The 21,076-nt window shown below is 40.3% G+C and overlaps 1 protein-coding gene across 2 annotated transcripts in view; it reads right to left on the bottom strand.

The window, feature by feature from the left end:
- GAB1 (GRB2 associated binding protein 1) overlaps nucleotides 1-21,076 on the bottom strand; it is a 127,891-nt gene that overhangs the window by 44,507 nt on the left and 62,308 nt on the right. The gene's annotated exons all lie outside the window — the stretch shown is intronic.

Raw genomic sequence — 21,076 nt, 5'->3', positions numbered from 1 at the left:
GGACTTGAAGAATTTGACTCCCCAAGAAAGATATACAAATGACCAATAAGCACAAGAAAAGATGTTCAACATGACCATCAGTGGAGAAATGCACCATGAGATACCACTTCATACACATTAGAATGGCTATTATCAAAAAGGCAGAAAATAACACGTGTGAGCCAGGAGATGAAGAAACTGGAACCTTTGTGCATTGCTGGTACGAATGTAAAATGGTGTAACTACTGTGGAAAATGGGATGGCGGTCCTTCAAAGAATTCCAGTGTCGGTATCTGACTCAAAAGTATGAAAAGCAGGGTCTCTCAGAGACATATCTGTACACCCATGTTCATTGCAGCATTATTCACAACGGTCAAAAGGTGGAAGCAACCCAAGTGTCCATTGATGAATGAAGAGATAAACGAAATATGTACAATGAAATATTATTCAGCCTTAAAAGAAAATTCTGACACATGCTACAATCTGTATAAACCTGAGATGTTATGGTAAATGAAATAAGCCAAAGGGACAAAAATTGTAGGATTCTATTTATATGAGGTACCTACGGTCATCAAATTCACAGAGAGAGAAAGCAAAATGGTTGTTGCCTGGCGTTAGGGGGAAGGGGGATGGGGAGTTAGTGTTTAATGGGTAGAGTTTCAGTTTGAGAAGATGAAGAAGTTCTGGAGATAAATGACCATGATGGTTGCACAACAATGTGAAAGTACTTAATGCTACTGAACTGTACACTTAAAAAATGATTAATGGGCTTCCCTGGTGGCGCAGTGGTTGAGAGTCCGCCTGCCGATGCAGGGGACACGGGTTCGTGTCCCGGTCCGGGAAGATCCCACATGCCGTGGAGCGGCTGGGCCCGTGAGCCATGGCCGCTGAGCCTGCGCGTCCGGAGCCTGTGCTCCGCAACAGGAGAGGCCACGACAGTGAGAGGCCCACATACCGCAAAAAAAAAAAAAAAAAAATCCATTTAGTTAATATATGACATCTACTTATTTCAAAATAAATAAATATCATCTCTTAGTAAAAGGACGCCTTCACAGATACCTCCCTATCAAACAGTAAGCTTAAAAAAGGAGAGAAGTAAAGAGAAAGGAAAACAGAGTATTATGTCACTTATCCAGGGCCATCAAGGAATCACATCTTTTTGTAAAAGTGATTTCTCCAGATAGTGAAGGTTCTGTCTTTAAATACATAAATGACTTTTTAAAACTTTAATGTCTTTCATGGAAATCCTTCTAAAATGCCTTACTACATAATTCATTGAACATAACTCATCCATTCCCCGATGACTCAGACTAAGTATTACAGGCATCAATTTCTATACTGCACTTCAGAGAAGCTCTCGGGCTGCAGGACTGTTCGGAGGGTTATCTGTCCCTATACTAAATAGTGCCATACTGCTGTGCTTGTATATAGTTCATCTCTAACCATTTAAATATGGTCTTTTTTTTTTCTCTTAAGTTTTCACCAATTGTGACTTCTCCCTTCTAATCATATGGTTTATAGCAGGGGTCCCCAACCCCTGGTCCACGGACCGGTATTGGACCATGGCCTGTTAGGAATCAGGCCGCACAGCAGGAGGTGAGCGGTGGGCAGCGAGTGAAGCTTCATCTGCTGCTCCCCATCTCTCACATGACCACCAGAACAAACCCTATCTCCTCTCCACCCCACCCACTCCGTGGAAAAACTGTCTTTCACGAAACCGGTCCCTGGTGCCGAAAAGGTTGGGGACCGCTGGTTTATAGGATGCCAAACTGTCTCCTGCCTCAGGGACTTTGCACATGCTGTTTCCTAAGTCCGGGATGTTCTTTCCTCTCTTTGCCAGGCAGACTTTGACCTTTAGGCCTTCCCTTCCCTGACCAACCTCAACTCAACCACCACCGGTTGTAGAGCAGGGCATAATGTTAGGGACCCCATCACATACCTATGCAGTGATTTTTGTAATTTGCAATCCAGTTTTTCTTTGTATTTATTTATTTAGTATCTAACTCCCTAAGCAGACCATAAAGTCCGAGAAGACAGTGACCATGTCTGCTTTATTTGCCGTTACATACTCAATGCAGAGCAAGGCAAGGGCCGAATACCTAGAAATATTTGTACAATAAATAGAATTCTCCTAAGACTATGAAGTTGTAAAATTTTTGAGACTATTAGATTAGATACATTGGCCACCCTGAATAGAAAGGCGTGTGCTTTCAAAACCCCTTCCACTTGAGAAAAATACTGAACATTTACATCATAAAATAAACATAACTGAGCTTTACCAACACACACACACAAAACACCTTGGGAAAATGACAAAAAAGAGAATAGAATGAAATATGTCCCTTTGCTACAGCTCATGTGTCACTCTTTGTCATCCAGTTGACTGTGGCTCCCCCAAACATTTCTTTGCTTCCCTCTTGAAATGATACTGTGAAAATGTAATAGGCCCTTGGAAACTAAAATACCTAGCCAAGAAATGAACAGCAGTGAACTGCGGGGCACTAGACAGATTGGGCTAGCGATTACAGAGGCCGAGAAGACATTATCTAAGAGATGAACCCTTGCAGCAGGAAATTACAGCATGAAAACACAGAATTTAGCCAAGCAGCACCTGCCACTTATTTATTTATTTTTAATGTGGTCCAAATGTGAATGTTTGTCTCAGTCACAAAATGAGTCACTCTCATTGAATCTGGCACAGATTAAACTGGAAAACAAAAGCAATTACATAAACTACACACTTTAATAAGGCAGATACAAAGGTTCTCTGGATTAGGGTACAAAGCACAATTTAGCCACAGAATAAAGCTTGATGCTCGACAAGAGAACTGACATCAGCACCCTTGCTAATCACAGCACAAAAGCTTCTCTATGTTTTGTCTGAGCACAAAATGGGTCCACATAAATCAGTCTTTGTTATCTGAAAATATCTGGGATTCTTAAAGTTTGCCCTATTTTTATCCTTGCTGCCTTGGTAGCCCCAGAGAAAGCTGTACATTGCCTCACCAATCCTACAGAGCAGTAACAGACAAAAGGGACACGTTTTCTAGAAACGCTCAAAAACACTCCAAGCAATTTTAAACAAAATGCACATGAAAAAACGTTTTATCTACTGGCAAATGAGCAGGTGTGCTTGAGAAGAACTATGCAAACATTTATTTTGTTGTCATTTCCTACAATGCAATAGTCACTTCAACCTGAAGTCGAATCAATGATGCAGTAAAAAGATTTCACCAGCAGGTCTGCATTTTGAAGCAGCTTTGAAAGCACCATACTCTGATACAGGTGTTCCATCTCAGGGTTTCAAGAGTAACTTTGGCTACTGTATTAACATCAAAAGAGAACAGCACGGAGAGTCCATGGATCCCAATGGAAATACATTTAGATCAGACTGCCAAACTAAATATCCAATATCCAATGGAGTATTTGCATTGCCATCTACCCATACCCTATGTTTGGTGACTGCCTACCGCCTGCAGAGTTTGCCCTGCCAAACTCTCCGGCAGGGCACACGGGGCTCTTCCAGCCTCTCCCTATCTCTCCAGCCTCACTTCTTGCCTCTCTGCCTTCCAACCACATCGGAAATGCTTGCAGGTCCCCTAACACTCTGCTTCTGTCCTGCCTCTGGCCCTGATACAGGCTGCCCCTTGGCACATAATCCACCCCCTGGATTTAGCTCAGATCTCAGGGCACCATCCCTAAGCGGCCCCCTCCAAGCTCTCCATTTCCCCCTCGTTCCCAGTTACCGTGTTTGACATCCCTACAAGTGAGCCTCTTGAGGGCTGGAGCCATGTCTTTTCACCTTTCATCTTTCTTCTCCTAGTCCCAAGGAGGTGTTCAGTCAGCATCTGCTGAATATGCCAATCAAAGGAACCATGGACAAAAATATGGAAGTTCTCACACTTTCTATGCATTCTGGGGATATTGACATGACTGCAATCTCCGCAGCCCATTTGCAGTTTGGCTGACAAGAATTTGTCAGGCAAGGCAGAGGTGCATAAACCATCAATTCGTTTGTTTTAAAAACTCTACAGATATGAGAGGAATTTTTATACTCCATTTTAAAGGAAAACTGTTCTTTTAAATAATTTCTGTATTTAAGCCAGCTGCATACATCATACCGAAGACAGACTTGTCATGTGGAAGCAAGGTTCTAATACAGGTTTATCACGTACCTACAGAGTATGGGTATGTACACATTGGCAAGAAAGTACAGATGGAGTCCCATGACCTCGTGGGAAGAAAAAAATTTCAATACGGATTAGCCCCAAACCACGACCTGTAATCATATTACTAACAAACTTACAAAATATGTCTAATTTGCCTAAATGGCAAACGGGCTCAGTTTTAAAGAAAAACATTGCGAATGCTGCACACACTTGTTTTCTGAGCTTTCTCTGCTATAACTGACGTAACACGGGCTTGGTACAATGCTTTCCAAGACTCCCTAATCGCTTCCCTGTACTTATAACTGGAAGAGCTAATTACTGAAGAAATAGCCAATAAATGGATGGGCAAAGAGAAGAGGTCAGGGTGGTCCAGTGATTCTCAACTCTAACTCTAGGTAAGAAATATCTAGAGAAATTTACTTAAAAAAAAAAAAAGATTGATAACTGGGGGCCTCACCTCAGGCCAACTAAACTGGAGCGTGGGGCATCAGCCCTAGCACCAGCATAGGTAGTTTTAAATGCTCACCAGGTGATTTCTATGTGCCACCAAGACTTGAGAACCACTGGTCCAATCAATAGACAGAATTAGGTTGCTTCTTAAAATAGAATTAAAGAAACAAACATAGAGGTCCTTTAAAGCTTTCATCTATCTAATTCCTTATCTTCTCAAGGCTTCTGCTCTTGCCAAGCTAGTTTATCTTCTCCCTTCTCGTCTTTGTTGACAATATTTATCCTATTGGCGGGTATGTCTGAACTCCTTTCTACTGTTGGAAACCTAATCTATTCTCCAAGGTTCTGTCCAAACTTTCCCTTTTCCTCGCCACACCTTCCCTCTGGAGTCTTGGCCATCCATCAGATACTGCCCTGGAAAGTCTTCTGCATGGCTATAGACAGTTTGGAACCACCTGTTATTTTACTGTGTACATCTCCAATGTTCCAAATGCTTGTGAATTATTTTCCCTGAGTTCTTTGAAAGCCGAGACCATTCCTTAAATGTTTTTTTATATCTGCCCCAGCGCTTCACCCACTGTGAAGCCCTCAAAGCCTCGACAGGATGCTTTTAAAGTTTTCTGTTCATCACAATGATTGCGGAGAGTCAGTGAACTTAAATGAAAAGACCTCAGGGAAAGAAAAAAAGAAGTCCATAGTTGTTATTAGGGTGGCCCAAACTGCCTTTACAAGTTGCCATACAAGGTTCTTCAAAACCATACTTACCTGCCTGGCCTTTCCAGCCAACGCGCGCATTTTGTTGTTTTGTTTTGAGTCTAACGCATCCTCTCTCTCTCACCCAACGATCCTACTCAGTCTTCAAGAGTCAGCTCAATAACCTCTTCTTTGCAGCTTCCCTCAACTTTCTCTGAGTTAAGGCTTCTCTGAACTCTCAGCACACAGGTCCCAAGTAGCCCATTAACAAGCCCATTCTGTGACCTCTGATGACTGCCTTCAGGTCTCTCTAGTTGCTGAATCCTCGAGTTTACCTTGAGCCGATAAACTGAAGAACAGCACTTGCTATATTCTTGAGCCTTTCTATCATGAAGCATCCCACTAATTTTACTAACCCTATATTATCCTAGGAAACTGGGGGGAAAAGGAGAGTGCAACTTTCTTATTCTGAAATCTCTTAAAAGGTATTTCATGACTGATACTTAAGGAAAGAAGGTCGTGACTGTGAATTCAAAATTTACGTAGAATCTCAGAGATCTGTAAAATGTTAACCCATGAAGACATGGGTTTCACAAAATGAAAATGCTGTTTTTAATAAGATAGGTTTTAATCTAAACTTCATCAGCAGGGTAATGGTTAAATTTAAATAAATTACGAGCTAGCTATACAATAGTAAGTTGATGCAAAACATTTTTAAAAGTGAGCTAGATCTCACTTATATATGAAAAATGCCCACAAGATAATTGTTAAATTTTTTTAAAAAGTGAGTTACAGAACTTTATGATTTCATTTAGTCTGAAATGATTGTGTGCTTGTACATGTAAACTATGTTTAGAGAGCAGGTCTGGAAGGAGACACACCGGAAGTGTTAAATGTGGTCATTCCAGGAATAGGGATGGGAGGGTCAGACCAGTTTCATGTTTTTATTTTATATGATTTTGTGCAGTCTGATTTTTTTCAAGGAGCTTCCATTTACTCCTGTTATAATTTTTAAAATATTACATGATTTAAAAGCTTATAGTTAAAAATGCTCTGAAAAACAAAGTCTATTAATTAATATTTTAAAATCTAGGAATGATGTACACACACAGAAAAGTTTATTTCTGTATGGAAATGCATACTCTTCTTCTGATTCTGCAATTAGTGAATAAATTTAGCCTTTCTTTTAAATATAGAATTCCAGGATACATCTGGAGAGAGTCTTGGTCAGGAAATAGCTTAGACAAAGTAAAACTACTTTGTTTTCAAGACTGGAATTTAGAGGGTTAAAAAGAAAAAAAAAAGTAAAGTTAGGAACACTTAAAATAGAGAAACAAATTTCTTCCACCAAAGTCCAGTGGTTATAATAGTCTCACAATTTTAATTTATTTTAAAAACCATGTTAGTAAATGGTTAACATACTTAGATAGTTAACTATCTAAAATAAGCACTTTGGGAATTACTTTACCTATTAAAAATATTAAATTTCCATAATAATAATACAACCAGGGTAAATAAAATAAAGAAAAACAAATTAACCATGAAGCAGGGACAAAAGAAAACCGTTTACTTTAAAATACTTGAGTTGTTTTCCAGGAAGCACCATCTTTTCTCATAGAGCAAAATAAGGAAAAAACACACTTGGTGGAAGTTTCCACTCCACTGGCTCTGTCATTATGATCATCTGTTCCAAACACACACAAGCCTAAAATTTCCTGTTTTCAAACTATTGTCACCATTTTCTAGCCTAGTGTTATCTGTGCTAACTTTAGCTTAGTAATATAAACAAAAGAATACACCAAAAATAATGCAGAACAATGCCTAGATATAGGCTCACAACTGTGCCACAAACCTTTTAAATGGGAGTTTACATATGCTGCCCGGACAAAAACAAATTAGCTAGACCTGAACCAATTTCACAATAGCAAAACAACAGCAAAAAATCAAATTTAACTCAAACACTACAGTAGCTGGGGAAAAAAATTCAGGGAATTTTAAATTATTAATGAATGATCGTATCATATCATTTACTTGTTGAAAGTAAATGTGCATATCATTTACTTGTCGAAATCGTTGCTAAACTGATGCCTACCTCGAAGCTCTGGTGTTAAGTCCTGCATCAAATGAACAAACAAACAAAAAAGCAATGATGAAAACTCCCCAGTATTTAATATACACAAGCTAGTTTTTATACCTTTTGGGGTCACAGACTGCTTTGAGAATCTAATAAAAGCAATGGAACCTTTTCTTAGAAAAAGGCACATACATAATATTGCAGTTTCAGGGGTTCACATGACCCCTGGGGCACATGTTAAGAATGCTCGAAATAGGACTACACTTTAATACTTCTTACTACAAAGAACAGTTTGATATGAGACCTTGGACCCCAACCAGGCATATCAGTTACTAAAGTTCCACAGGAAGGTAGGTCACCTCATGGCATTAACTCTCAATACAGCACTGTGGGGCAGGCTGAATATATTTTTACCTGTGAATACTAGTTCATCTCTCATCATATTTCCACACTAACTCTGGGGCTTTTCAAGGCTTCCTTATCCTGACCATGAGTCTGAAGAGAGGCAGGAGCCTGGCTAGCAGTGGATCCAAGATAAGCTTGCTATGTCCTGTGTGTCTGGGAATGAAGGTCTGGGGTGATGGTATAGCTGAACCTGTACTGGTAAGAAAGACCACCTGCCTTGGGTTTCATCTGTTCTCACCCTTTTCCTGCCACCACATGCACTAAGGGTCAGTGAGCTCATATCAGGGTGTGGTCACAGGAAAGTGGGGTCAGGGAATCCACCTGAACTTTTGGAATCAGCCTCCAGCCTAGACAAAAGGTAGCTGGAGTCATATGCAATCTGGCCAGCTAGAGATTTAGAATGGGTGCCACAGCTAGCGACAGAGCAAGTATGTACCTGGCCGTGTCGTCTGTATATCTCCCTAAGAACCTGTGGAGGCAGAGGTGGCACAAATGTCCAGGCAGACTCTTAGCAATCTAGCTGAAAACAGCAGAAGTACAACGCAGGGCTGTGAGCTCCAAACACGCCCAGAAGTCACTGAACCATTCATTTCATCTCTACGAATCTCACCTAAAGAAACAATGCATTCTGCAGCTAAATATATAGGCATCAAAACACTCAACACCGTGCTGTTTATATGAGTAAATATTTGAAAACGATCTAAATATCCAACAATAGGGTGACCAACCATCCCATGTTCCCAGGGCTGTCCCTGTTTTGGAAGTCAAAGTTCCACGTCCTGACACCCCTCAGTCCTGAGCAAACCAGGAAGGTTGGTGACAGCAGGAAATTGAGTAAATAAATTAAGATACATCTCCATGAAGGTGTCTGACAAAATCAGTAAAAGATGCTTTTCAATGGCATTTTTTAAGATCCCCCTTCCCCATGGTCTGAAAAATTTCCAAAACATTGAGAGAGCTTGGCAAGGAACTAACCTTTTGCATTTGGAGTAACTGCAATCTGGTGTGAAGGAAAACTGGAACACCTGCCTTTCTACCTTCTCTGGCTCTCTGTCACCTGCACCAGGTAAAGCTGACTGCTCCAGGGTATTCAGAGCACCTGTGCAAACTTCTATTTGAGTACTCTCCTCTTGACTGTCAAGCAGTCCTCTGTACAGCTGCTTTCCTCCCCAAGATCTTGTCCCATTCCTCCTCTATCTAAGTGCTTAGCATAGTGCATAGCAGGCAAGGGCTTGGCGCCTTAAAAGGCATGTGTGATAACTTACCTGAACAAATGAACGAACGAATCAATGTCTCCTGGTGACCCTGAAAACGCTGTCTCTGTCCTTCGCTAACTTAGTCTTCACATAAATGGATAATACGCCAAACCAACAGTGGGCCTTCTTATTGCTAGGAGTTTAGCCATAAATCCTATCAAATCTTTCAGCCAACAAAAAGGGAAACTAACTTAATCAAGAAACAAATCAATATGAAACCATGCCAATGTGCTAAAATTCAGAAACTACAACTTCAGACAGTGCCTACAGTATTTTGGAAAGTCTACATATTTATGTTAGTATATTTATTTATATATATAATTATTCTCTCTTCATATATTCAACATTGGGGGGTGTGTGTGTGTGTAATGACATCCCAGTTTCTGAGGGCCGAATGCAATGTTGTTAGGGAGAATAAAGACAAAATGCCATGTACTATGAAGTATAGTGTCAATGCACATGTTTAAGTGAAGAAGATGTGAGAACGTTACTTAAATTTTGTTGTTTAAGTGGTAGGAAATTGATATCACATCTTAAAGTCACAAGATTTTCCAGCACAGATACAAATTCTAATTGCAGTTTTAGAGCAGTACTGTCCAAGAGAACTTTCTGCAATGATGCAAATGGCTACACTGATCACACAATAAGTTCCGGCTTCCCTGGTGGCGCAGTGGTTGAGAGCCCACCTGCCGATGCAGGGGACACGGGTTCGTGCCCCGGTCCGGGAAGATCCCACATGCCGCAGAGCGGCTGGGCCCGTGAGCCATGGCCGTTGAGCCTGCGAGTCCGAAGCCTGTGCTCCGCAACGGGAGAGGCCACAACAGTGAGAAGCCCGCGTACCGCAAAAAAAAAAATCCCAAAAAACCACATTAAGTTCAAGATGCAGGGAAGAATAACCTCACCCAGAGAGGAGAGCTAAGCACAAAGCTGAACATGATACAAAAATTACTCCACAGATACTGAAATCAAGAGGACCTCTGATGCGAACGTGGAAGACTTAGCCCAAGTGCGGATAATGATGTTCTCCGCACCCCCAATCGCAGAGGGGCGTGTCACCCAATCACAGAGGGGAGTGTCACCCTTTGAAGACGTGATTCTTTGGGGGAAAACACTTTTTCATTCATGTAACATCCAGATAATGATCTCATCGTACAAGAAAAACTGTTGATCATTTACTTCTGTTTTCAACAAATCGGTGCTATCTTGCCCATTCTATGATGTGTTGGCCCTAAAATGAGCCCAGCTTTCTTTTTCCTGTCAACTTTCCATCTCCCTCTACACCACCCAAGCCTCCTGACCTTTGACCAACAGGAAGTAGATACAATGGACTGAAAATAACAGCGACTGGAAGGATTTGTGAATGCACAATTTAATGCTTGAGGACTAGGAGAGAAGGGCTGGGGAAAAGAGAAAAGGACTAGCTATTTCTGCCAGTGCCATTTGGCAGGACCCAATTCATCTTGAATTCCATACAAAACTGTTATCGCAGTTATACAGCTCATAAAAGCTAAAAAAAAAAAAAGGACAGTATGTACAGTAGTACATATATAGATATACCAGATGCAGTGGACACAACTTATACACCCATCTGCTTTAAGCATGTTAGAAACCCTGTGAGACAGTCAGTCATTCACAAAGTGCTGGCATCCGAGGTAACAGACAACAACTGACTGTGTCTGACTTGCCAACTTGGAAGTTCACTAAAGCCTATAAAAGCTAAAAATAGCCCCACAAACATGTTTACAGGCATTTTGAAAATACAGGATCCACACTGTTTTCTAAATATAAACCTTGAGTTTGTAGCACAGGGATTGGCTTTGGGTTTTCAGAGGCGTCATTGGGACATCCCACACTTTGGCACAGAAATTCACATTTCACTATTTTACTTTAAATATATAATTGGTAGTATTTAACTAGAGAGAAGGTGGGGTGGATCTGGAAGGGAGAGGATGTGCAGAAAAAGATGGTATCTCTTCCCCCATTTAATTAGAGGGCTTCAGACGACCACAAACCCCCAATTCTTTGTGGTGGGATCAGACCGTCATAAAATTCTGAAAAGGGAGATCTGGCCTATATTTTTCCACTCTTTATATCCACTCTCCAATCCAGTCCCTGCCCCCTTCCTAAGACTGTAGGTGCTACTGCAGTAGATAGAGACAGAAAGTCAGATGGAACATGTACACATGTGTGAAAGTCCCTGCATCCCAACTGGTCCACGAGTGTAGGCGTGCTGAAGGCAGCAATTCTTTTTTTTTTTTTTTTTTTGGCCACGCCACGCAGCTTCTGGGATCTTTGTTCCCTGACCAGGGATCGAACCCATTGCCTTGGCAGTGAAAGCTCAGAGTCCTAACCACTGGACCACCAGGGAATTCCCAAAGGCAACAATTCTAATTCTTGTCCAGTTCCTGAAAAGTGAAATCATTCTGAATCAAACACGGGAAAATTCCAACTAAAACCCACAATGCTCGTATCAACTGGGATTGCTGAGGGGGAAAGTGGTATACTAAGACTATGAAAGAGTTAAAGGAGTATTTTACTAGTGCAGAAAAACATGTCTATTTGGTCTCTTAAGTTATGTAAAATTACTTTTTGATATTAATTTCTGGTTAGAATTTGTTTAGAGTTTAGCCTCTGAATTTAATTCTACTAAATCTTTAAAATTTAGCAGCTATTAAAAAAAAATGAGAGAAAGAAAAACCTACAGCAACAGACTTAGCTCCGTACTAGTATGTTATAAACTTCAAATGTCTGTGCCTCTTAAAGTCCTGTGGTAGAATCTATATTTCTGAAGGTTATGCAACATCCAAGTGAAATACTCTCCAAAATAAAGTTGTGTCAGTCGTATGGGCATTTTCTTAACAAACTTATTTGTAATAAACTACAAGTAATACGAAATTCAACTGAAAAATTAGGAGAAATTATATATAATCCTACCATCATCAAAAGTATATATTTTTCCATATTTTCATCTAATTTTTGTTCATTTACATATATACTTTCTAAGTATACTGTTTAAATAAAGATGACTGTGTTTTTGGTTTCCTGAGCCACACTTCTAACTTTCAGGAGCTTAAAATTCTCAGGTATAAAATTTTAATTCATTAATATTTCACTAATATTCACTAGTATTGATTAATTTTTCCAGGTCTTGCTTATCATGCTAGAATTATGGAAATAAAGGTGAAGCCCTCACTGAATGCTTTCTGAAACCCGATAAAGAAAACACACTTAACGATTGTAAACACACAGGATATTTATTTACCATGGGTTTTCTTAGCACAGCATCCCAGATACACTCTAGCAATTAAGATATTTAATTATAACTCGAATGATGTCCTGCTGGGCCTTGTCCAATTTGCTACAGTATGTAGTTGATGCTCTAAGCAAATAATGATGAAAACAAACATATATCTTCTCCAAAGAAATGCTATCACCTTGTATGACCATTATTGAATGGCCATCTCATACTGTATAGACCAATTTATTAAATCTAACAGATGAAGAATTTATTCCAGGAAAAAAGATCTTTTGATACTTCAACTTATGTTAGGCATTGTAACCTGAAGACATTCTCAGAATAAACATCTCGACTTCTCGGCCATTTAAATGTTTATACCTTAAAGATTAAAAGATGAGGCAATCTAGTTATAGATTATCTACTATGAACAAAGGATAGTTTGGTCCAAAAACAGAGGAGAAGTTAAGGAGAAACAAAATATCTCTAGTTAAAATTTGACTAGCTTTAAAAAAAATGAAAACAAAAGTACCTGCTCTGTATTTTGTTGAGTAATTGACCATGAAAAGGCAAAGTAATGAGATTTTCATTTAAAGATTAAGATTATGTAACCCTAGGCTGGCTGAGGTCAATGAGTTTTGGGTAACTAGATCTAATTCTTGGTGGAGCAAAGACAAAGAATAAAAAACACAAGACCTTTTTAGCTAGCCTCCTAGACATGGCACTGAAGTCCTCACGCCAACCCCATATGGCTTTCTAATCTTTAGGAGCAGTTGGAAAAGAATAATCAGAAATAAAAACTATTCAGCACTGTAGCTATCAAGAATTCCTTGGGGGGCGCAATATAGGGGGGGAGTGGGAGGTACAAACTATTGGCTGTAAGACAGGCTACAAGGATGTATTGTATAATACAGGGAATATAGCCAATAGTTTGTAATAACTGTAAATGAAGTATAACCTTTAAAAATTGTATAAAAAATAAAAAATTATAAAAGAAAAAAGAACTTAAAGAAAAAAAAAAAGAATCCCTTAGGGTTCCTCTCAGCTTAGTCCTTTCACCAAATGGCTTAGAGGGCAACCGTAAGTAACCATTTATTTATACACAGACTCCTAGAACTCTCTCTTCACTGCTCTATTCTCAAAACCTAACACACACAATGCTTGACAGAAGTAGGGACCCAGCTAGTGTGACTGAGTGAATGAATGAACGAAAGTCTTCATGAATAAGATGAACCTTACAATGATCACCGTTACAGTCGTCCATAAATAATAATTAAGTGGTTTGAGATTTGATGGTGGAAATGGAAACCTGCTAGGAAAGCAAAAGAAGTATACTGTGACAATGAATTAATTGAAAAATTACCAGTAAGACTGAAAAAACATTTACACTTTAGGGCTTCCCTGGTGGCGCAGTGGTTGAGAGTCTGCCTGCTGATGCAGGGGACACAGGTTCATGCCCCGGTCCGGGAAGATCCCACATGCCGTGGAGCGGCTGGGCCCGTGAGCCATGGCCGCTGAGCCTGCGCGTCCGGAGCCTGTGCTCCGCAATGGGAAAGGCCACAACAGTGAGAGGTCCACATACCGCAAAAAAAAAAAACATTTACACTTTAAATATAGAAATAAGCATAATATAGATGCTACTAAATGAAAGATACTAAATAGAAAAACCTTCCCCCAAGGTATCCAGAAGGAGCAGCAAACACAGGGCATAAAATTATAGCAAATGCAATGCATTGAATAGGTTTCCTTTCTTCTCCATTCTGTCGTCTTCCCCCTAGTGGAGTCCTTATGAGCAGCGGAAAACGTAAGAAAGGCAGGCACTACAGAAATCAGGAAAAACCAAAACAGAACACAACAGAACCGAACAAAACAAAGCACAAAGCACAAAGGGGTTACTCTGGACTTCTACAAATCAGCTACTCAAGAGCAGAAAGTTAACTTATGAAATTCCTGTTCAACGCTTTTGCCCCAAAGACAAAACGCTTGTATCAACTTAGGCAGGTTCACTATTCCCTTGTGCACCTTTGGACTTCTGATTATTACCTTTTAAGGAAAAGTCGGCATCTGTAGATTGCATCTAGGTAGTATATGGGTTTCAGGATATTTAAGAAGACAATTTACTAACTGCTAGTTTCTCAGTGCATGTGGTCAGCCCGCTTTAATTTCTGGTTTTCAGGTGTCTTTGACATGAGTGGCTAAAACAAAATCATTTCCATAAAGATGACTCTGGAAAGCTATGGATTCGTTTTCACCGTACTTCAAATCAAGGCACGGGTAAAGTGAAACGGAGACGCTGAACAGTGATGACAGGCATGGCTGAGGGACTCCTCTGGAAAGCAGGCTTATCTCCATGGGGAGCTTTCTGTCTGGAAAGAGGTGTGGGTTTTATCTATGATCTCATCAGCAGCAACAACCGACTCTCCTCCAAACCTGCATTTTGTACTCGAGTTTTGCATCAACATGTACATTGCTTTAAATATGAAGATGACAGTCACTGCTATTGACTTACGTAAACAAGCAGTCCGGTGACCCCCCTTGTGACTGGTGACACACATTTGCAAGGCAGCCATCCAGCCAGCCAGGGTTAGACAAACTACACTCACTGAACAAAACGTCAGAAAAGCATCCCTGAAGGGAGATACAAGTCTTAGGAGTTTCTGGGCTTCAGTGATCCAGTGGTTCTATTTCTTAACCTCTGGAGCAATCAGAATGCTTAATAACTCATGACTATTTTAAACAAAATGATCTCTAGAGAGGTGATACTACATGTTCTCCCATATGTAAGTACTTGAACATTTAAAACTCCTGCATCGGTAAGACTTCTGTTTCCCAGAACTGTATGAAAAAATTCAAATGAGAAGATCCATACAAAAAACATTCAGAGACGAATAAAGGCACCAAAATAAACAGTTTCCTTAATTAGCATGTTTTAACACCCTGTGTAGAAGTGCATTCGTATGATAATTCTGGCAGGTTCTAAAAACAGTTCGCTTCCAGTGATTCATGACTACATCTTACATGTAGCGCAGTTATCAGCTTAAAACACCCTCACCAGCTTTTCCATGGAGGAAACAGAGGGGCCTAAATCAGGGGAGATGAAGTATTCAAGGTTTACTTTAACAAGCAAACACTCAGGATATAGGAACCCAAGACTTAGATTTTTTTCTGTTCTCAGACTGTTGTGCATGCTGTGAAAGGTGAGAGGGATGAAGAGACAGCTGACATCCATCTTCCTCAGATCATTTATCTTTTCCCTTTGGACAAACCCTCAGCAACAGGAAGTATCAAGAAGACCGAAGAAAACTCTTGTGCTGGTAATGCTTTTCCCAATTTCTCTTTTGTTGCTCAGATCTCTACTAGAAAAGGGCTTCCCTGGTGGCGCAGGGTCGCCTGCCGATGCAGGGGACGCGGGTTCGTGTCCCCGTCTGGGAGGATCCCACGTGCCGCAGAGCGGCTGGGCCCGTGGGCCATGGCTGCTGAGCCTGCGCGTCCGGAGCCTGTGCTCCCCAACGGGAGAGGCCCGCGTACCGCAAAAAAAAAAAAAAAATCTCTACTAGAAAAGCAAGGAAAGGCAAATTTCCACCAAAGACCCCCCCGAAAAGATTTACTCCAATCATCGAGGCTCCTATGTCAGGAAGAAGGAAGGTGGGGGGAGTTTTCCCAGCTCTCTATACTTGGATATTATGGCTCCTCGGGTTAATTTTTATCTGCTGTCTGTTTCACTACCAAATTACAATATTTATAGAGGGCAAAGCAGCTAAAATAATTGACTTTCTTAAAACTTACTATATTTAGATAATGATATCACTACTAAGTTTTAAATACACTAACATTATGATTTAATTCTTAAAGCATGCTTATATATCTAATATAATGTTTTGGAGTCAGTTCAAATTATTCATTAAAATGAGTAACAAGGGAACAAAACAACAAAGAGGCAGCTGTTCTGTTTGTATATCTGATTTGCAGCATGTCGTGTATTACGGTTAGAGCAAAACAAGCTACTCAAGAGAAGAACTGTCCCCACTCCCAAATAATTATATTTTAAAAATTAGTGCAGGGGCTACCCTGGTGGCGCAGTGGTTGGGAGTCCGCCTGCCGATGCAGGGGACGCGGGTTCGTGCCCTGGTCTGGGAAGGTCCCACATGCCACGGAGCGGCTGGGCCCGTGAGCCATGGCCGCTGAGCCTGCGCGTCTGGAGCCTGTGCTCCGCAACAGGAGGGGCCGCAGCGGTGGGAGGCCCGCGTACCGCAAAAAAAATATTAGTACAGTATCATTATTAAAGACTTACGTTTATACAAGTAGCACTAACTTTTTGTGTGCTATGAAATTAAATTTATAGCATTAATCACAATTTGTAATATTTATTACTTTGTTTGCTGGTTTGTTTAGCATCTTTTCTCTCCAAGGAGACGATAAGCAACTTAAGAACAGACTGAGTCGCGCATAGCACATTAGATGAAATAATAGGTGCTGAATAAAAGTATGTATATTAAAATGTTCTATTAAATTCATACCTGCAGGAGGTTAAAACATCAAATTGTACAACACAATAACAAAAATCCCCACTGCAGGCATCCTCACCCCCAGCTGGACTCCAAAGAGAAGCATGTCCTGGCTTTGGCTTCTCTGGGTGGCTACCCTGGGTTGGTTATTCTTGGTTTAAACCTCTCCCGCCCACCCATTCTCCACCCTTCTCTGTTTGGGGAAGGGGTGAGCGTATTTATCCTCCTCTCTTCTCCTGGCTTTACCTAATTCCTGAGCACAGCATCCCTGGGTGGTCACTCCTCATTGTTCCAGAGCTCACTGGTCTTGTATACACAGTGTTTTAAATTAGCATTTATTATTTCCTCCCCTGTCCCTCCAGCCTAAGGGTATAAGGACCCTCATCTAAGCCCAACCCACAGTGCCATAAATAGTCCCTTCATTAAAGTCTACATTTGAACCATCTGAACTGAGCTGAGTCTCTTACTAGGACAGTAAAAGACATATCCTATTTCCAAACACTATGCTTCTATATGACTTGTCCCTTTTAGACACTATCTATTGAGGTCCAGCCTTGACAGACAGCTCACTTTCTCCCTACTGCCTCTTCCCTCCTTCCTCCCAAAGCAGTGATACCCCCATTCCAGTCCCTCAATCAGAGAAACTCTGAGCCACATACTAAGCTACTATTGTAGTTTATCAGGCACAGAGTGTAACTTTCTTGGAACAATTAGTTTTCATCCTCTCCTCCATCTTCCCTCACACTCTTCCACTGCCTAATTTTCATCTGCTGTACACATACTTTCACACTGTTCTATAACCATCTCAATTTTCTGTTTTTTAACTCTAAAGGTTGAGTCTAAGAGTTTAAAATCAGTAAAGGGCATTTACACTCTCATGGCCGTGGATGTGTGCTGTTTCCTACAGCCCCTTGGGGCTAGAATTGCCTTGGCTTCTCCTCTTGTCCAGGGTCAGTGTCACTATCCCCAGGCCACACAACAGAGAATGCTCCTTGGGTTGTGCTCTAATGGAGTCTCTGTTTTCCACCTCACCAATTGCCTTTATCAGATCGTCAACTTTTCCCAAGCTTCCCATTGTAATTCCCATTTTACCAATCCTCTCCTTTCTTAGGTCCACTCCGCTGGAGTCCTCTCCTGCCCTGTCCTTCTGTTTCACCAGGCTTTCCTCCTGTGATTTCCCACCTTATCTTCCCAGGGTGCGTCCACCAAGCCCTACAGGCCATGCCTTCCTCCTTCTTGGTTTACTACTCATTTTGTTACATCCAAACCCGAAGAAAGGGTATATGGAAGGCATGCTTTAAAAGACGGCAGTACAAATGATACATGCAGCCCAATGTTCATAGCAGCACTCTTTACAATACCCAAGACATGGAAGCAACCTAAGTGTCCATCAACAGATGAACGGATAAAGAAGATATGGTATATATTGATATATATACAATGGAATACTACTACTCAGCCATAAAAAGAATGAAATGATGCTATCTGCAGCAACATGGGTAGACCTAGAAATTATCATACTAAGTGAAGTAAGTCAGAAAGAGAAGTACAAACACCATATGATATCACTTATATGTGGAATCTAAAATATGGTACAAATGAATTTATCTGCAACAGAAACAGACTCACAAACATAGAGAGCAGACTTGTGGTTGCCAAGGGGGACGGGAAGTGGAAAAGGAATGGATTGGGAGATTGGGATTAACAGATTCACACTACTGTATATAAAATAGATAAAAAAGGACCTACTGTATAGCACAGGGAACTATATTCAGTATCTTATAATAACCTATTATGGAAAAGAATCTGAAAAAGAATATATATATACATATATATATGCATAACTGAATCATTTTGCTGTATACCTGAAACTAGCACAACATTGTAAATCAGCTATACTTCAGTTGAAAAAATGACATATATACACTATCCAACGTAAAATAGATAGCTAGTGGGAGGCAGCCACATAGCACAGGGAGATCAGCTCCATGCTTTGTGACCTCCTAGAGGGGTGGGAGGGGAGACACAAGAGGGAAGGGATATGGGGATATACGTATACATATAGCTGATTCACTTTGTTATACAGCAGAAACTAACACATCATTGTAAAGCAATTATACTCCAATAAGCAATTATACTCCAAGATGTAAAAAAAAACAAAGGTGCGAAGAAAATTTAAAATTTAATTAATTAAATTTGCATTTAATTAATTAAAAATAAAATTAAATAATTAATTAAAAATAAAAGTAAAAGGCAGCAGCAGAGTATAGTGGTTAATAACGTTTTACAATCCACTGTTATTTGAAAGAACACTGCTTTAAACATCAGTACTTATTACGCTATTCTCTTGGAATAAAGGGAACAACAATACAGTCAGTCTGCCCTCCATATCTGCAGGTTGTGCATCCACAGTTTCAACCAATCTTGGATCAAAAATATTCGGGGAAAAAAAAATTCCAGAAAGTTCCAAAGAGGAAAACTTCAATTTACCGTGCCAGCAACTATTTACATAGCATTTACGTTGTATTAGGTATCACAAGTAATCTAGAGATGATCGAAAGTCTATAGGAGGATGTGCACTGAGCCGTTTTATAGAAGGAACCTGAGCACCCGTGGACTGTGGTATCCGAGGGGAGTCCTGGAACCACTCCCTGTCAGATACCAAAAGGGACAACTGTATTTTACAAGCCCTCTCAAACATGTTTAGCACAACTAAAGGCTTTAACTGCCTGAGCCGTGGGTATCCAACAATCTTACTGCTCACCATTTAAGTTACAATAGTATTAACCCATGAAAACATGGATTTCATTTTCAATTTCCCTTTTATGTGCTCAACTGTTCATGGGTTTAAACAGAATTCATTCAAAATTTAAAGTATTCTTAAGATAGTCTTCTTAGCACAAAAACATCTAGAATGACACCAACTGGCAACCTATATGCATCTGGGGAGGATATTTCAGTGGAAATCAACAACTGTATTTAATTTATTCATTCATTCACTCATCCAAAAGTACTTATTGAGCACCTCCATGTGCCGCTGTTCTGGCTGCTACAAGGACATAGTTTAAGAAACAAGAACTCGCCTGCCTCAGCAAACGTAAATTCTAGTGCAGGAGGGCAAACCCAAGTAAACGAGCAGGATTGATTTTAGTTCTGTAACTGCTACAAAGGAAAACTGAAGTCAATTTGAAAGTGCTAACCTTATCTGAACAATCCAAAGGATGGGGGGAACTGCTATAGCACTCCAATAAAACGTATTTTAGTACACGAAGCCACCACTATCCCTCACACGGTCCCACTGGGCAGTAACAATTATCAAGCTCTCAGGGTCACATCCTGGGAGCTGCAGGCTTGAAAGCTCTGCAGTCTTGTCTCCTCAAAGGTCTCCATCAGCTAATAATCAATGTGTGGCTTCACTGTGTAATCTTCGAGCGAGGCCATTACTTCAGTCCCCTGACATCATCAAATACCAATCCTGGACCATTCATCTCTCGGGTCCGATATCCACAAACAGAATAAACGACTAGAGAAAAATAGAAGGAAAAAGAATGAATTTTACTTAACTAATTTCTTGTGTGTCTCCTGTAACATTTTCTATATTTTGTAAATAACTAAGTTTGTTCTTCCCCTACTCATGGCAAATCAAGGGGTACTAGAGAAAATGAAGAAAGGTATTCAGGAATCCGACAGATGTTTTCATGATGAGAATGATGATGATGAAGACAAGTGGCTAAAGGTAATAAAGTTACTTGGCTTCACAAATAAATATACAAAATATGATGATTTTGTGTATACACACACACACATATATGTGACAGGTTTTCTGAGGGAACACACCCTACATATAATGTGTGTTCAGTAAACACTCCTTGACTTGATGCTGAAAACTTATTTCTGCAGAGAAAAAAATAAACAAAAGGCGACAGGCTTTCCTTCAAATGGGAGCAGTTAAATTGGACACACAGAATGATTAAGGTGGGCTCCCAAGGGAAGAAGGGATGTTAACGCTGGACACGCTGCAGAAACCGCCAGCCTCCCTTTTGATCTAACCTTTCTCCTCTTCTGCTGACAGCCTTTCGTGTTCTTGTTTCCTCTTCTTTCCCTCTCTAACAATTATCCTTTCTCCAATCACTCTCATTTCCACTTTATTTCTTCTTACGCTTGTCATAAGTAACATCAAAGAATGTCCATCTGCTTTGTTTTAAAGTGTCACGTTTAATATTCTTTTCTGAACCTAAAAAGCAGGTATCTTTATTATTTCCTTTTATGCTTTTGAGCATTTTTTTTTTTAACATCTGAGTATGGGTCTG

Source organism: Delphinus delphis, chromosome 5 (assembly GCF_949987515.2).
Source record: "Delphinus delphis chromosome 5, mDelDel1.2, whole genome shotgun sequence".
Lineage (NCBI taxonomy): Eukaryota > Metazoa > Chordata > Mammalia > Artiodactyla > Delphinidae > Delphinus > Delphinus delphis.
Note: the sequence above shows the minus strand (reverse complement) of the source record. Positions and strands in the feature narration are given on the sequence as shown.